This window comes from Rana temporaria, chromosome 2 (genome assembly GCF_905171775.1).
Source record: "Rana temporaria chromosome 2, aRanTem1.1, whole genome shotgun sequence".
Classification (NCBI taxonomy): Eukaryota; Metazoa; Chordata; class Amphibia; order Anura; family Ranidae; genus Rana; species Rana temporaria.
The window spans coordinates 247,765,522-247,780,257 of NC_053490.1; positions in this window are offsets into that span (position 1 = coordinate 247,765,522).

Consider the following 14,736-nt stretch of genomic DNA (forward strand, 5'->3'; position numbering starts at 1 on the left):
TGGTGATGTCATCTTTCAGGGTTGTGGTTAAGTCCACGATGGCTTCAGGGCTGAATCTGAAGATGCGAAACACCTCAGAAGCAGCCATGCCAAAGACGTCTATGCGCGGTCGGTATATCCTCTCCCGTGCCCTCCTTCTCCTCCTCCGTTCCCTCCTCCTTCTGCGCGCCTCTCAAGCCACTAGTATAGCTATGACCATGGATGCCCCTGGCATGTTGGCATACAGATTGTTTTCCTGCAAGTGTGTGTGCTCAGCTCGTCCCTAACGGTGTTGCTTTAGCTGACCTGCACACGTCTGGTGCAAAGTTAAGCCTGCTTTTATAAGGGGTAACTTTTGACCGGACATACAGCTGATGCGCACAGCGCGTAGCCTGCGCCGCACAAACATACTTTTGTGGATCGCCGTATCTCCCTCATTTGCATATTTGACTAGCAAAACAATGGTGCGTCTAGCGTATTTTTACGCCCCACGATGCGCCGGTGTAATCTTTTTACGTTGGTCGGAAAAAGCTGGTTTTCAGGCGTATCTCATTCTGGGGATACGGCGCATAGATACGCACGGCGCATATTTACATTTACGCCGCGCATCTCGAGATACGCCGGCGTAAGTGCTTTGTGAATCTGGCCCAGTGAGTTTATCACACAAATAGGAAGTGTCATTTTGAAGGTATTCTGTATACCAATTGTGTACAGAACGCCTCCAGTTTGCCAACTTGCATTGAATTTTACAGAAAATTAAAGCGCTGCAGATTAAAAAAGGAAAACCATTTATTTACAAAATTACTTGAATAGCAGTTGTATATGCTATCTTATTATTTTTGTATTTGCTATTTTTTCCCATAAACGTGGAGTTATTCCTAATTCCTAATGAGAGTTTGATAGAAATTGGTCATTGAGAACAGGGGCAGCTTGATCAAACTATTGGCCAATTTTGCATGCCAGTCAAAGAGTGCATGTTACACTTAATAAAAAAAAAAAATAGCTGTTTTTGACGCTAAATTCAGTTGTTTGGACATGTCCTATCACATCAATGCCATTATACACCACTAAAAATTTCCTGGACCCTGCTAATAATGTGTATTAATAGTGTAAAAAAAATTAAATATAATCCCAAAGTCAGATCTGCTCATCCCTATTCAGATTCACTGCTTTATAAATATGACCCTTTACTTTTGGCTTTAATGCTTTTTAAAAGCTCAGGTTGTTATCTTATGATTTGTTAAAAAGACATTAGGAAACAAAAATGTGTAAATATTATCAAGTCTGCATTATTTTCCTAAATTAACAAAACTTCAGCATTGCACAAAAGGCACTCACTGAAATGTCTTCTGCCTCCATGATTTTCCTTTGTTTACTACCATTGAAGTTACAGCTCTCACATGTGGAGTAAGACCACCATCTAGTGGAGATGAAAAGGTAAATGTTTCCAGTGAAAAAGTAGATAATCATAAGTTTGTACCCAACAAAAGGTGCATATAACTTATTACAAATGAAAAAGCAAATTCCCCAGCATCGAGTCTTGTCCTTTCAGAGCTCCAAATTCCTAGAGCTACTTTCCCATTTCCTCTATGGGCCTAGTAATTGTGTTTTTGGTGGTATTGTCTTCCAAATGTTTATTACTTTTAAAACATTTGCTCAATGATAATTTTAAAACAACTTGTGTTACTAAAGATATACAATGAATTGTATTCTTGCAGTTTGTATGATCTTTTATTGTAAATAGAAAATCACCCTATAAAAAAAAAAAAAAAACATTATGACATAAATCCCCAAAACCACTATATTCACCCGAAAAGTTAGTTTTTAACATTAGATTCCTGCTCACTTTGTCTAGGGGAATCGGGTAGTTTTTTTTTAAATCGAAGCAGTACTTACCGTTTTAGAGAGCGATCTTCTCCGCCGCTTCCGGGTATGGGCTGCGGGACTGGGTGTTCCTATTTGATTGACAGCCTTCCGACAGGCTTCCGACGGTCGCATACATCGCGTCACAATTTTCCGAATGTAGCCGAACGTCGGTGCGCAGGCGCCGTATAGAGCCGCACCGACGTTCGGCTTCTTTCGGCTACTCGTGACGTGATGTATGCGTCCGTCGGAAGCCTGTCGGAAGCCTGTCAATCAAATAGGAACGCCCAGTCCCGCAGCCCATACCCGGAAGCGGCGGAGAAGATCGCTCTTTAAAACGGTAAGTACTGCTTCGATTTAAAAAAAACTACCCGATTCCCCTTGACAAAATGAGCATCAATCTAATGTAAAAACTTTTTTCGGGTGAACTCCCACTTTAAGATCAATATACAGTATTGTTATGTAATTTTTCCCATTTCTTATAACACTAAATAAATGTTGCAGCACAAAGTAGTGTGAAGTCGTTGACAAATAAAATTGCATTTATTTTTGCTTATGTTGTGTATATATTTAATGTGTATGCTAAATGAAATGAACAAATGAAAAACATACACAAATTTTGTAGGAACAGCATAAAAATTTATTACATTTGACAAAATAAACTGGCTAAGGTGAGAAGGGAAAGAAAGAAATTATCCAAAATAGTTAATATGCAAATACAGTGATACCTATTATAAATAAGGTGCCAAATGTGATATTAAACAGCGCTCAAAAAAATAGGTGAAAATGTAAATCAACAAATATAATATTGGTACAGTGACATAGTGAAAAATAAATAAATAATCCACCCTCTAAGTGAGTCAATATATAAGTGTCCAAAAATCCGTGCAAAAATCGCATCAAAAAATACCAGGTTGGCAAATAAAGTCCATGAACTGTCTAAGTGAACAAAAAAATATATATAAATAGTTCATAAATGGAGAGCAAAGGAAAAGAAAAAATCCTTCCCGATCTTCAATAAGTGCTTTCACCACACCACAGTGACTGAGTGCTTCCACCACCCATCAGAAATGCAAACTCACCGCAACAAATGGCCTGACACTTTCGTGTTTAGGCACACAGGCTTGTTAACTGACCCCCTCAGTTTAGTTGATAGAACTCCTTCTTTTCATATAGAGTGGAGCATTCAGTTAAACAGATGGAGATCCGAAGCAAAAAGAAAACTCCAAGATAACAGCCATATGCAAATAAGAAAAAGAGAGCACAATAGTGTGATACTGTAACACAACTTTTAATAACACACTACAAATCTCCCAAAGAATGCACTCACAAAGGTAACTCTTGTTACAAGCAGTGTATAAATCCAAAAACTGACACGGTGTAAAACCCCATGAAGAAATCATTTCGATGAAACATGTCGGGGAGTGATTACTGAAGTCACAACCGCACACCTAACTTTCTAAGCTTGAACGTGGAATGGTCTAATCTGCCACCAGCTCAATTACCTAAGCAGCAGCTCCAGTACACCTGCACAAGGGCTGTGAGCAGGGCCGGACTGGCCTACCGGGATCCCGGGAAAATTCCCGGTAGGCCGCCTGCATTCAGTGCCCTGAGGCTGCTTTTGTCTCGCTTACAGCTAACACAGCGGCGGGCTGCGGCCGCCATCGCCACAGCCGCGGCCATCGCACTTTATAAATTATGCAGGGAGGGATAGATTGCCGTGTCGCCGTGTCATCACTGTCATGCATGTCAGGAAAAGAAGTGACTGGCCGGCGGGTTGCGGCCGCCACACTTTCCTTTTCATCGGATCCTACGCCTGCGGAGAAATCAGCGTGATCATGTCACCCTTGCGGGGAGGAGCCGAGCAGGAGAACGTCAGAACGCTGTGGTTCTTCTGTTCTATCTCCCCTTCCAACTTCCATCTGCCTGTGCGGCGCCAGCCCCGCCCACTATGTCTGTCTGCAGGGAGGTCACAAGTGAGGGCACAGGAGGAGTGAATGGCGTCGGCCGCCCTCGGAGTTGGAGCACAGGAACTCAGGTCAGGTGAACACATAAATTGCAATCGAAGTATAATGAACCATTGCACGGAGCAGCCCCCCCCCCCCCTCGGGCCCCCCCTCTCCTCTCTCTGTCAGTGTCACCTACTTTTGCTGCCCCTGAATATTGTAATTTTATAACAATCTCTCCCTCTCTCTCACCAGGCATTGCATGGTGCCCCCCTCCCCCTCTACATGGTGCCCCCCCCTCTGTCGCTTTTGCTACCCCTGCAAATTGTAATCTGTACAATAATCTCGGGAGGAGGGGAGGTGGGTAGGTGCACCATGCAATGGTGAGAGAGAGATTATTATACAGATTACAATTTTTGCAGGGGTAGCAAAGGTGACAGAGAGGGGGGGGGGGTGCACCATGCTATGGTGAGAGTCTCTCAGACTCTCACCATAGCATGGTTCACCCCCCCTCTGTCACCTTTGCTACCCCCCTCTCTCGCCGTTGCACACTCTCTCTCACCGTTGCACTCTCACACCGTTGCACTTTCACTCTCTCTCTCTCACCGTTGCACTCTCTCACCGTTGCACTCTCACTCTCTCTCTCTCACCGTTGCACTCTTACTCTCTCACCGTTGCTCTCTCTCTCTCTCTCTCTACGTTGCACTCTCACTCTCTCTCTCTCACCGTTGCACTCTCTCTCTCTCTCACTGTTGCTCTCTCTCTCTCACTGTTGCTCTCTCTCTCACCGTTGCACTCTCTCTCTCACTGTTGCTCTCTCTCACCGTTGCACTCTCTCACTCTCTCTCTCTCTCACCGTTGCACTCTCTCACTCTCTCACCGTTGCACTCTCTCACTCTCTCTCTCACCGTTGCACTCTCTCACCGTTGCTCTCTCTCTCACCGTTGCACTCTCACTCTCTCTCTCACTGTTGCACTCTCTCACTCTCTCTCACCATTGCACTCTCTCACCGTTGCACTCTCACTCTCTCACCGTTGCACTCTCACTCTCTCTCTCACCGTTGCACGCTCCCACTCACCGTTGCACGCTCCCACTCACCGTTGCACCCTCCCCCTTACCGTTGCACCCTCTCTCTCACCGTTTCACTCTCTCTCTCTCACACCGTTGCACCCTCTCTCTCTCTCACACCGTTGCACTCTCTCACACCGTTGCACTTCCTCTCTCTCACCGCTGCGCACCCTCTCTCTCACCGCTGCGCACCCTCTCTCTCACCGCTGCGCACCCTCTCTCTCACCACTGCGCACCCTCTCTCTCACCGCTGCGCACCCTCTCTCTCACCGCTGCGCACCCTCTCTCTCACTGTTGCACCCCCCTTTCTCTCTCACCATGGCACCCCTCTTTCTCTCTCTCACCATTGCACTCTCTCACCGTTGCACTCTCACTCTCTCACCGTTGCACTCTCACTCTCTCTCTCACCGTTGCACGCTCCCACTCACCGTTGCACCCTCTCTCTCACCGTTTCACTCTCTCTCTCTCACACCGTTGCACCCTCTCTCTCTCTCACACCGTTGCACTCCCTCTCTCTCACACCATTGCACTCCCTCTCTCTCACCGTTGCACACCCTCTCTCTCACCGCTGCGCACCCTCACCCTCTCTCTCACCGCTGCGCACCCTCTCTCTCACTGTTGAGCACCCTCTCTCTCACCGCTGCGCACCCTCTCTCTCACTGTTGAGCACCCTCTCTCTCACCGTTGCGCACCCTCTCTCACTGTTGCACCCCCCTTTCTCTCTCACCATGGCACCCCTCTTTCTCTCTCTCACCATGGCACCCCGGCCCCTCTTGCTCTCTCATGGATTTATTTTTAAATAAAAATGTGCATTTATAATTTGTTTTGGCCTGCAGAGCATTGCACCTCCCTTTCTCTCTCACCATTGCAGCCCCTCTTTGGCTCTCTCTCGTGGATTTCTTTTTTTTTTTTTAAATCAAACTTTTTTTTTCAGGTAAAAATTTGTGTTTATAAGTGTTTTGGCCTACAGAGCAATGCACCCTCTCTCTCACCATTGCAGTCCCCTTTCTGTCTCTCTCTCTCGTGGATTTTTTATTAATTTTTTATTTTTCAGGTAAAAAATAAATGTGCATTTATAGTTGTTTTGGCCTGCAGAGCATTGCATCTCTCTCTCTCTCATATTGTTGCACCCCCCTCTCTCTCTCTCTGACGTTATGCTGTGGGGCTGGTATAATAATGTTATGGGGCTGGTATGAAATTATTTCCAGGGCTGGTTTTCATTCCCAGTCCGGCCCTGGCTGTGAGTAACACTTGGGCTATTCGTTGGTCCGCTGTGACCACTAGTTCACCTGGAGGATATCTTTATTTTTTGTTTTACACCGTGTCAGTTTTTGGATTTATACACTGCTTGTAACAAGAGTTACCTTTGTGAGTGCATTATTTGGGAGATTTGTAGTGTGTTATTAAAAGTTGTGTTACAGTATCACACTATTGTGCTCTCTTTTTCTTATTTGCATATGGCTGTTATCTTGGAGTTTTCTTTTTGCTTCGGATCTCCATCTGTTTAACTGAATGCTCCACTCTATATGAAAAGAAGGAGTTCTATCAACTAAACTGAGGGGGTCAGTTAACAAGCCTGTGTGCCTAAACACGAAAGTGTCAGGCCATTTGTTGCGGTGAGTTTGCATTTCTGATGGGTGGTGGAAGCACGCAGTCACTGTGGTGTGGTGAAAGCACTTATTGAAGATCGGGAAGGATTTTTTCTTTTCCTTTGCTCTCCATTTATGAACTATTTATATATATGTTTTTGTTCACTTAGACAGTTCATGGACTTTATTTGCCAACCTGGTATTTTTTGATGCGATTTTTGCACGGATTTTTGGACACTTATATATTGACTCACTTAGAGGGTGGATTATTTATTTATTTTTCACTATGTCACTGTACCAATATTATATTTGTTGATTTACATTTTCACCTATTTTTTTGAGCGCTGTTTAATATCACATTTGGCACCTTATTTATAATAGGTATCACTGTATTTGCATATTAACTATTTTGGATTCTATAATTTTTAAAGCAGCAGCTCTTGCATATTTATTAATTTATTCATTTATTTTATAAATATCACTAGTGTTCACATTTATTCTCCAGCTACGCGCAGTGAGGGTGGCTCACATTAGACGGCCCTTATCTCCACCCCTTTTTTCTAAAGAAAGAAATTAATTTAAACTTGTTAGGGATTTTTTTTAAATTTTAGATTTTCTTGAGAAAATGTATATAAAAATGTAAAATGTAGATATACTTCAATTACAGTATGGAAACTGCAGCTACTATAACCACTTGACCTCCGGAAGATTTTTTTTGCAATGTGGCACTGCGTTACTTTAACTGACAAATGGATGATTGTGCGTAATTTTTTTGGTGGTATTTGATTAAAACTGCATTTTTTATTTTTTTTTGCATTATAAACAGAAAAAGGCAGACAATTTTGAAAGAAAAACTATATTTTTTACTTTCGGCTATAAAACATATTCAATAATAAAAATGTAAAGAACCTAATTTCTTCATAAATGTTGGGTAATTTGTATTCTGCTATGTTTTGGTAAAATATTGATTGGTTTACGTGAATGTTATTGCGTCTACAAACTATGGTATATATTTATGGAATTGTGATGTAATTATTTTTTGTATACTAGTAATGGTGGTGATCAATGACTAGTGGTACTGCGACATTGCGGTGGGCATTTTTACGTTAACTGACACTTTTGACACTTTGCCTGGAACAGTGACACTAATACAGTGATCAGTGCTAAACATATGCACTATCACTGTATTATTGACACTGGCTGGGAAGGGGTTAACATCTAGGGTGATCAAGGGGTTAACTGTGCGCCTAGCCAGTGTTTGTGTGTTAACTGTGTACTGCTTTTACTAGAGGAAGTAATTGATTCTAGCCCCTGCTTTGCAGGAACACAGAATCCATTCCTTCTGCCTTGCCAGAACTCAGATATGCCTTGTTTAGCATATCTCAGTACTCTATGTATTGCCAACGATCGGCAGGTGCCGGAGGACATGGAGTGCCTGGCACCCGCGGATTGGCTTCTGCTGTGAATTATCACAGCAGAAGCGGCCTGCCGGCATTGCGTGCGCTCCACCTGCAGGCGGAAGTCTGGAATCAGGTATATATATACGCAGGGCTTTTTTTCAGCAGGAACGTGGGGGAACGCAGTTCCGGCACCTCCTGGACTGACTGTATGTAATGGCAAGAGGTGCTGAGTTGTGCTGCAGGGTATTGATGCTCACTGCTGGGGGATTTATTCTAACTGGAGGGGATCTATTTTTTCAGGGGGGTCTATTGAAAGGGGCAGTTCCTGCACCTATTGTTTGAGAAAAAAAGCCTGTGATCCGGTGCACAGCTGTCGGCCTTTAGCAGTAAAACCAATACGAAGGCGTACGCAAGTGGTTAATGTATCAATTATTGTTTACACTTTAACATGCTCTGACACTGAAACATCTGTTTATCTAATAAGGGTTAAAAGTGATGTTGTCACTGCAGAGTTGATACTAGGGAAAGCTCTCCTGTTAAAGACGAGACACACTCCCCTTTTTGAAGGAACCTGTTTTTGAATTTACCCGCTTTGCCATTCCCCAACAAGTATTTGACACTTCTGAGTATGTGGATACTTGCTCCTGCAAACACATGCTGTGCTTCCAGAAAGGTAATTATATAGCATCTCTTTTTACAGGCAGGTTTTGTTTTAGTGTTTACTCTAAAGTTATAAGGTTGAAGCAGTTCTCTCACACAGATAAGAACCTGTGTTGTCAAACTGAGAACAGGCCAGGGCAGCAATACCCACATGCATTTGCACAGTGCCAAAGGACAGGACATACATGGTAAAACATACTTTCTTAAAGGGTTAATTACAAATGCAAAAGCATTAGTTACAATTATTTATAAACTTTCATAAATAATGCTCGTCATTGTCCAGCCATGTGTTTGATAAATCTTTTTTAAAAACATACAATAAGTAATAAAAAGATAAAAGTGCACAAAAGGGCAACATACCATAAATCACAAACAGTCAAAATTAGCATCTAGAGCTCATTGGTACATGCAGTTGCGAACATCATATAACTCCACTATTTTATTCCCCAGGGACACTAGGGGTTGTGTTTATTAGCATCATGACACAACATCATGAACAGAATGTGACATGGCACAGAAATAGGAGGGAATGTAGGAAGTGGCATAAGCGGTATTATGTAAAGGAGGCAAGGGAAAATGGGGGGAAAGGGAATAGGTTTTACACAAGATAAACGACCAAACCAACCTTTAAATAATAAAAAAAAAAAAACAGTCAGCACTATAACCAGGATCAGAAATACTGGTATCAAAAGTGTTCTATGGATCTTTAGCAAGCCCACCTTAATCTGCAATATCAATATATTAAGCAAATTCAGTTTGGGTCCCGGTAATGAAGATAGAGACAAATAGGGTCCAGAGGTAATAGGCTAGGGCACCTGTAGGGCACTAGAGGTATAATGTATCCAGGTAGCCCAAATGCTATAAAACCTCTAATGCCTGTGCTTACACATTGCCACCCAATCCTCCTCTGCCATGATATTATTGACCAGACGGATCCAATCAGCCGGTCCAGGATAATGGGCTGACTTCCAATGGATGGGGATCAGACGCTTGGCTGCATATAGGAGGTGGGGGCGGAACCGATTTACGGTAATTACTGAGAGGGTTGGATGGCACGTGAAACAGAAATGCCAAAAGAGAATAATTTATTTTAATATCCAGTATTACCTTTATCTGGGCTTTATTATCCTGCCAATAAAGCCAGAGCCTCGGGCACTCCCAACCAATATGTAAATAGGTGCCCCAAATCCTGCAACTCCTCCAAAAGATATCCGGGGTCACTGGATAAATTCTGGCCAAGGTGGCAGGAACTCTGTACCACTGGGTCAATAGCTTAAAGCCATTGTCCTGCATCTTTGTGTCCACAGAACACTTATGGGTAAGGGTATATAGGGGATCCAATTGAATCTCTGTGAACGTATGTGTTTCTCCCATTCCTGTATATAGACTGGTTTGCTCTCAGATTTAACTGTAGCATCTTGTAGAAAACTGATATAGAGTGAGGGATAGGAGCAGCTGAAATACATAGTTTCTCAAAGAGGATGGGGGTCTAATGACTTGAGGTAGACTGTGAACAAAAAGATGTAACTGCCTATAACGCCAATCATCCATCGAAAATCAGCCAAACTGAGCACGGAGCCAGTCCAAAGAGACCAGGCCTTGATCATGTATGAACCTTCTGCATCGTACCTCCCTATCTCTTGCCCACATGTGAAAGTAAGAGAGGTGTTTCCCAGGAATGAACCAGGGGAAGCCCCCTAGGGGTGCAAGTGGGGACACAGTTGGAGACAGCAGCCCCTGAGCTATCAAAGCATTCCACAGTTTTAGCACATGGTCAGTGACAGGGGACACGAGATCCGAAAGGCCCGGCATTCCTGGGAGAGCCAAGGGGCATGAGACAAGTTAAGGCAAGCCAAAAATTTCTCAAGGGGGACCCAAGATTTAGTAATAATGTGATGATGCCACCCTAATATACACGGCAGAGCTATCTGCCTCATAATAATTTTGGATTGAACGTATCCCCAGTCCCCCCAACATCTTAGGGCATTGCAAGGTACTTAAGGCCAGATAGGGGGCTTCGCCCATGTCAGATACATTTAAAAAACAAACTGTCGAGGGCAGAGAAGAAAGATCTGGGCAACGATATGGGCACCATCTGAAGGTGGAAAAGAACTCTTGACAACACATTCATCTTCAATATACTGACTCGGCCCATCCAGGAAAAAGTGGTATGGTCCCATCTTAGTAGGTCTTTTCTGGTTGTAGAGCGCAAAGGTGCATAGTTACTAGTGTATAATTGTGAAAATATGTCTGGCAGATAAATGCCCAAGTATTTTAACCACTTGCTTTCCAGCCCATTGTCAAAATACGTCCTGTTTTTAAAGATGGATATCTCAGTAACGGCAGCAGCTGCTGTCACAACTGAGGTATCCATCTTTAGTGCCGACGGTCCTGTACACGATAACGGTGGTCTCTGCGGCGGATTCGCCGCGAGATCGCCGTTATCGGTGGCGGGAGAGGGCCCCCCCTCCCGCCGCTGTCCCACGCCCTCCGCCGCTTACCGGAGCCGTCGGTAGCGGCAGAGGGGATCGCGACCATCCGGCAGCTGAGCGGGGACGAGACTGAAGGAAAAATCTCCTTCGCCCGTCCCCCATAGCTCTGCTGGGCGGAAGTGACGTCAAAACGTCAGTCCCGCCCAGCCTCTTAAAGAGACATTTTTTTTTTTTGTCATTTGAAAATATGACATTTCCAAATTTTTTTTTTTTTTTTTTTTTGCATTTAAGCCCAAATATGAGATCTGAGGTCTTTTTGACCCCAGGTCTCATATTTAAGAGGACCTGTCATGCTTTTTTCTATTACAAGGGATGTTTACATTCCTTGTAATAGGAATAAAAGTGATAATTTTTTTATTTTTTTATTTCAGTGTTAAAAATTGTAAAATAAGTAAAAATAAATGCGAAAAGCAAAAAAAATTGTTTTAAAGCGCCCCGTCCCGACGAGCTCGCGCGTAGAAGCGAACGTATACGCGAGTAGCGCCGACATATGAAAACGGTATTCAAACCACACAAGTGAGGTATCGCCGCGATTGTTAGAGCGAGAGCAATAATTTTAGCCTTAGGCCTACTCCGTAACTCAAAAAATGCAACCTGTAGAATTTTTTAAACGTCGCCTATCAAGATTTTTAAGGGTAAAAGTTTGACGCCATGCCACGAGCGGGCGCAATTTTTAAGCGTGACATGTTGGGTATCATTTTACTCGGCGTAACATTATCTTTCACAATATATAAAAAAATTGGGCCAAATTTATTGTTGTGTTATTTTTTAATTTAAAAAAGTGAATTTTTTCCAAAAAAAGTGCGCTTGTAAGACCGCTGCGCAAATACGGTGTGACAAAAAGTATTGCAATGACTGCCATTTTATTCTCTAGGGTGTTAGAAAAAAATATATATATAATGTTTGGGGGTTTTAAGTAATATTCTAGCAAAAAAAACTGTTTTAGTCTCGTAAACACTGAATCTGAAAAACAGGCTTAGTAACGAAGTGGTTAAGGCTGAGCGACACCATATAAGAGAAAAAGAGAAAAAGAGGCTTGCAGTTGAATACACAAATTAGGGGGGATAGCAAGAGGGAGAATCTCTGACTTACTATAGTTGATGTTAAAGTTCAATATTGAATGGAATCTCTGTAGCTCAGCCATGATATTAGGAAGGGATATCAGTGGATCAGCTATGTAAAATAAAACATTGTCTGCATACTCTGACAGCTTATGTTCCTGTGTTCCTGTGTCCCCACTCTGAATCCCTTAATGTTAGGATTTAGCCGAATCATATTTAGCAAAGGTTCAAGGGTTAGGGCAAAGATGAGTGGGGACAGGGGACATCCCTGCCTAGTCCCAATTCGGATAGGTAAGGGTCCAGAGAGAGTTCCATTCACCTTGACCTGCGTCTTCGGAGAGCTATAGTAAATAAGGACCCTATCCACCTAAGCATATTATGGCCGAGGCCCAGCCTAGATAACACGGCTTGAGGGTGTGCCAGTGCAGATAGTAGAAGGCAGGGTGGACCAGCCTTCTGTGAATTTACCCAATGAATCAGCTGAATCACCCGGTTGGAATTGTCCCTAGCCTCCCTCCCCACTATGAATCCTGTTTGGTATGGGTGTATTACTGTTGGTGGGATGGGCTTCAATCAATTTGCTAAGATCTTTGACAGGATTTTGATATCAGTATTCAACAGCGAGATAGGTCTATAGCTACTTGGGGATGTAGGGTCCTTCCTTTCCTTTGGGAGAACTGATCCTAGGTATCTACGTATGATTAGAAGAAAGGGGGACATTTTCTGATAATAGTCATTAGTGAACCCGTCAGGGCCCTGACTTTTGTCTTTAGGCAATTCTTTAATTACCAACTTTATCTCTTCAGAGAAATAGGCTCATCCAGCTGTTTATTGATTTGCGTTGTCAGTTGAGGCCATGTGTTTATTTGTTGTGTTCATTGATAGGTCTCTCTATCTTTCCTAACATCTCCTTTGACCCAGTGATCACCTTTCTCTTCATCTGTAGCAGCCAGTCAACCAGCATGAAGTATATGGGCACTCTGTCCATGTGACAACCTGAGCACACAGGAGTAGACTATGGACTGGGGTAAAGGGTGAGAGTGGCTTGTGGTTACCATTAAATTGTCTCTTTGTGCAATTTAGCATTAGTTACAGTGCAAGAAAGATGAAGGAATACTGCTTTATTGATTTAAATCATGTCAATGGCAGGCTGTGTCTCTAAAGCTAACATTATTTTACAACTTTGAATCTGAAAAAACTGCAACACTCAAGAGACTCACTAATGAAAAGAGTACCATAGCTATTGTCAGGTGGCTGACAGGCTTTCTGCATTTTTTTAACATGCCAGCATAAATGACATTTGTTTCCAAATGTACAGTAGTTATATATTATAAAAAAAAACGATAAAAGCTTCTGAAAAATCACAGGACTGACCAGAAATGCTGTCTTAATTGTCAAATGGCTCTAACAGGGGACTCACAGACTATTCCTGCATTTTGCGTAAATTTCCAGCAAAGCATACTTTTATTTTTTTGCTTTTTTATTTAAGTGTGCTCAACTTAATAGGGAGCAAAAGCACCAAGTTAAAAAGTTGTGCACCAAGCTTGAATTTAACATTCATATGTCCAGGCTCCCAAATTACCCAGCCACAGGGAGATCTTAGGAAACACCTTACTCCGACACTGTTGTAGGGTCTTGCTCACTAGGCTATGCAATCACAGAGCCGATTGTTTATTTTTTTTTGCCAGCAGCAGGGGTATATGCTTCTAGGTCAGAGACTATAGAAACTATGGCCCAGATTCACAAAGGACTTATGACGGCGTATCTCCTGATATGCCGTCGTAAGTCTGAATGTGAGGCATCGCATCTATGCGCCTGATTCATTGAATCAGATACGCCTCACTGTTGCCAAGATACGACTGACGTAAGTCTCTTACGCCGTCGTATCTTGGGGTGCATATTTACGCTGGCCGCTAGGGGCGCTTCCGTATATTTCCGAGTCGAATATGCAAATGAGCTAGATACGCCGAATCACGAACGTACTTGTGCCCGGCGTACGACTGGCGTAACTTTACCCCTCATAAAGCAGGGGTAAGTCATGTTAAGGTATGGATGTCGGAAACATCGGAACAGCGTTGTATTTTGCGTCGTTTGCGTAAGTCGTCCTTGAATGGGGATGGGCGTAGGTTACGTTCACGTCGACTAAACATTGAGCCGGCATAACTTAGGGAGAAAATTTGACTTTGAATTATGCGGGCTTACGCCGGCCTATTTACGCTGCCGCAACTTACGGAGCAAGTGCTTTGTGAATACTACACTTGCCTGTCTAAGTTGCGGCGGCATAGCGTAAATAGGATACGCTACGCCCGCACAAAGATGCGCCCAGATACGTGAATCTGGCCCTATGTAAGTGAAACAGTTAGTTTGTCTCATGCAGGTGGACATGGTACTGGTAGTGGTGATGGCGGTGTCACTTGCAGGATATGAAGTAGTGGCAAGGTGACAGAGGTTAGGCAACACTTGGAGCTTTGACTTCACCTCATCATACTGCATGTTCAGACTCAGATCATGGAAGCATTGACTATAAAGTATTGGATAACACCATGGGAAAGCCTCTGATACCAATTTTGTTGTTTTGTCTCACTCTGATCTGGAGTTTTTTTATTTGTTACCAGAAGACAGCACTTTCTGAAGTGTGTCTAAGTGAAACCTAACTTGTGGCTGTTCATGAACATATA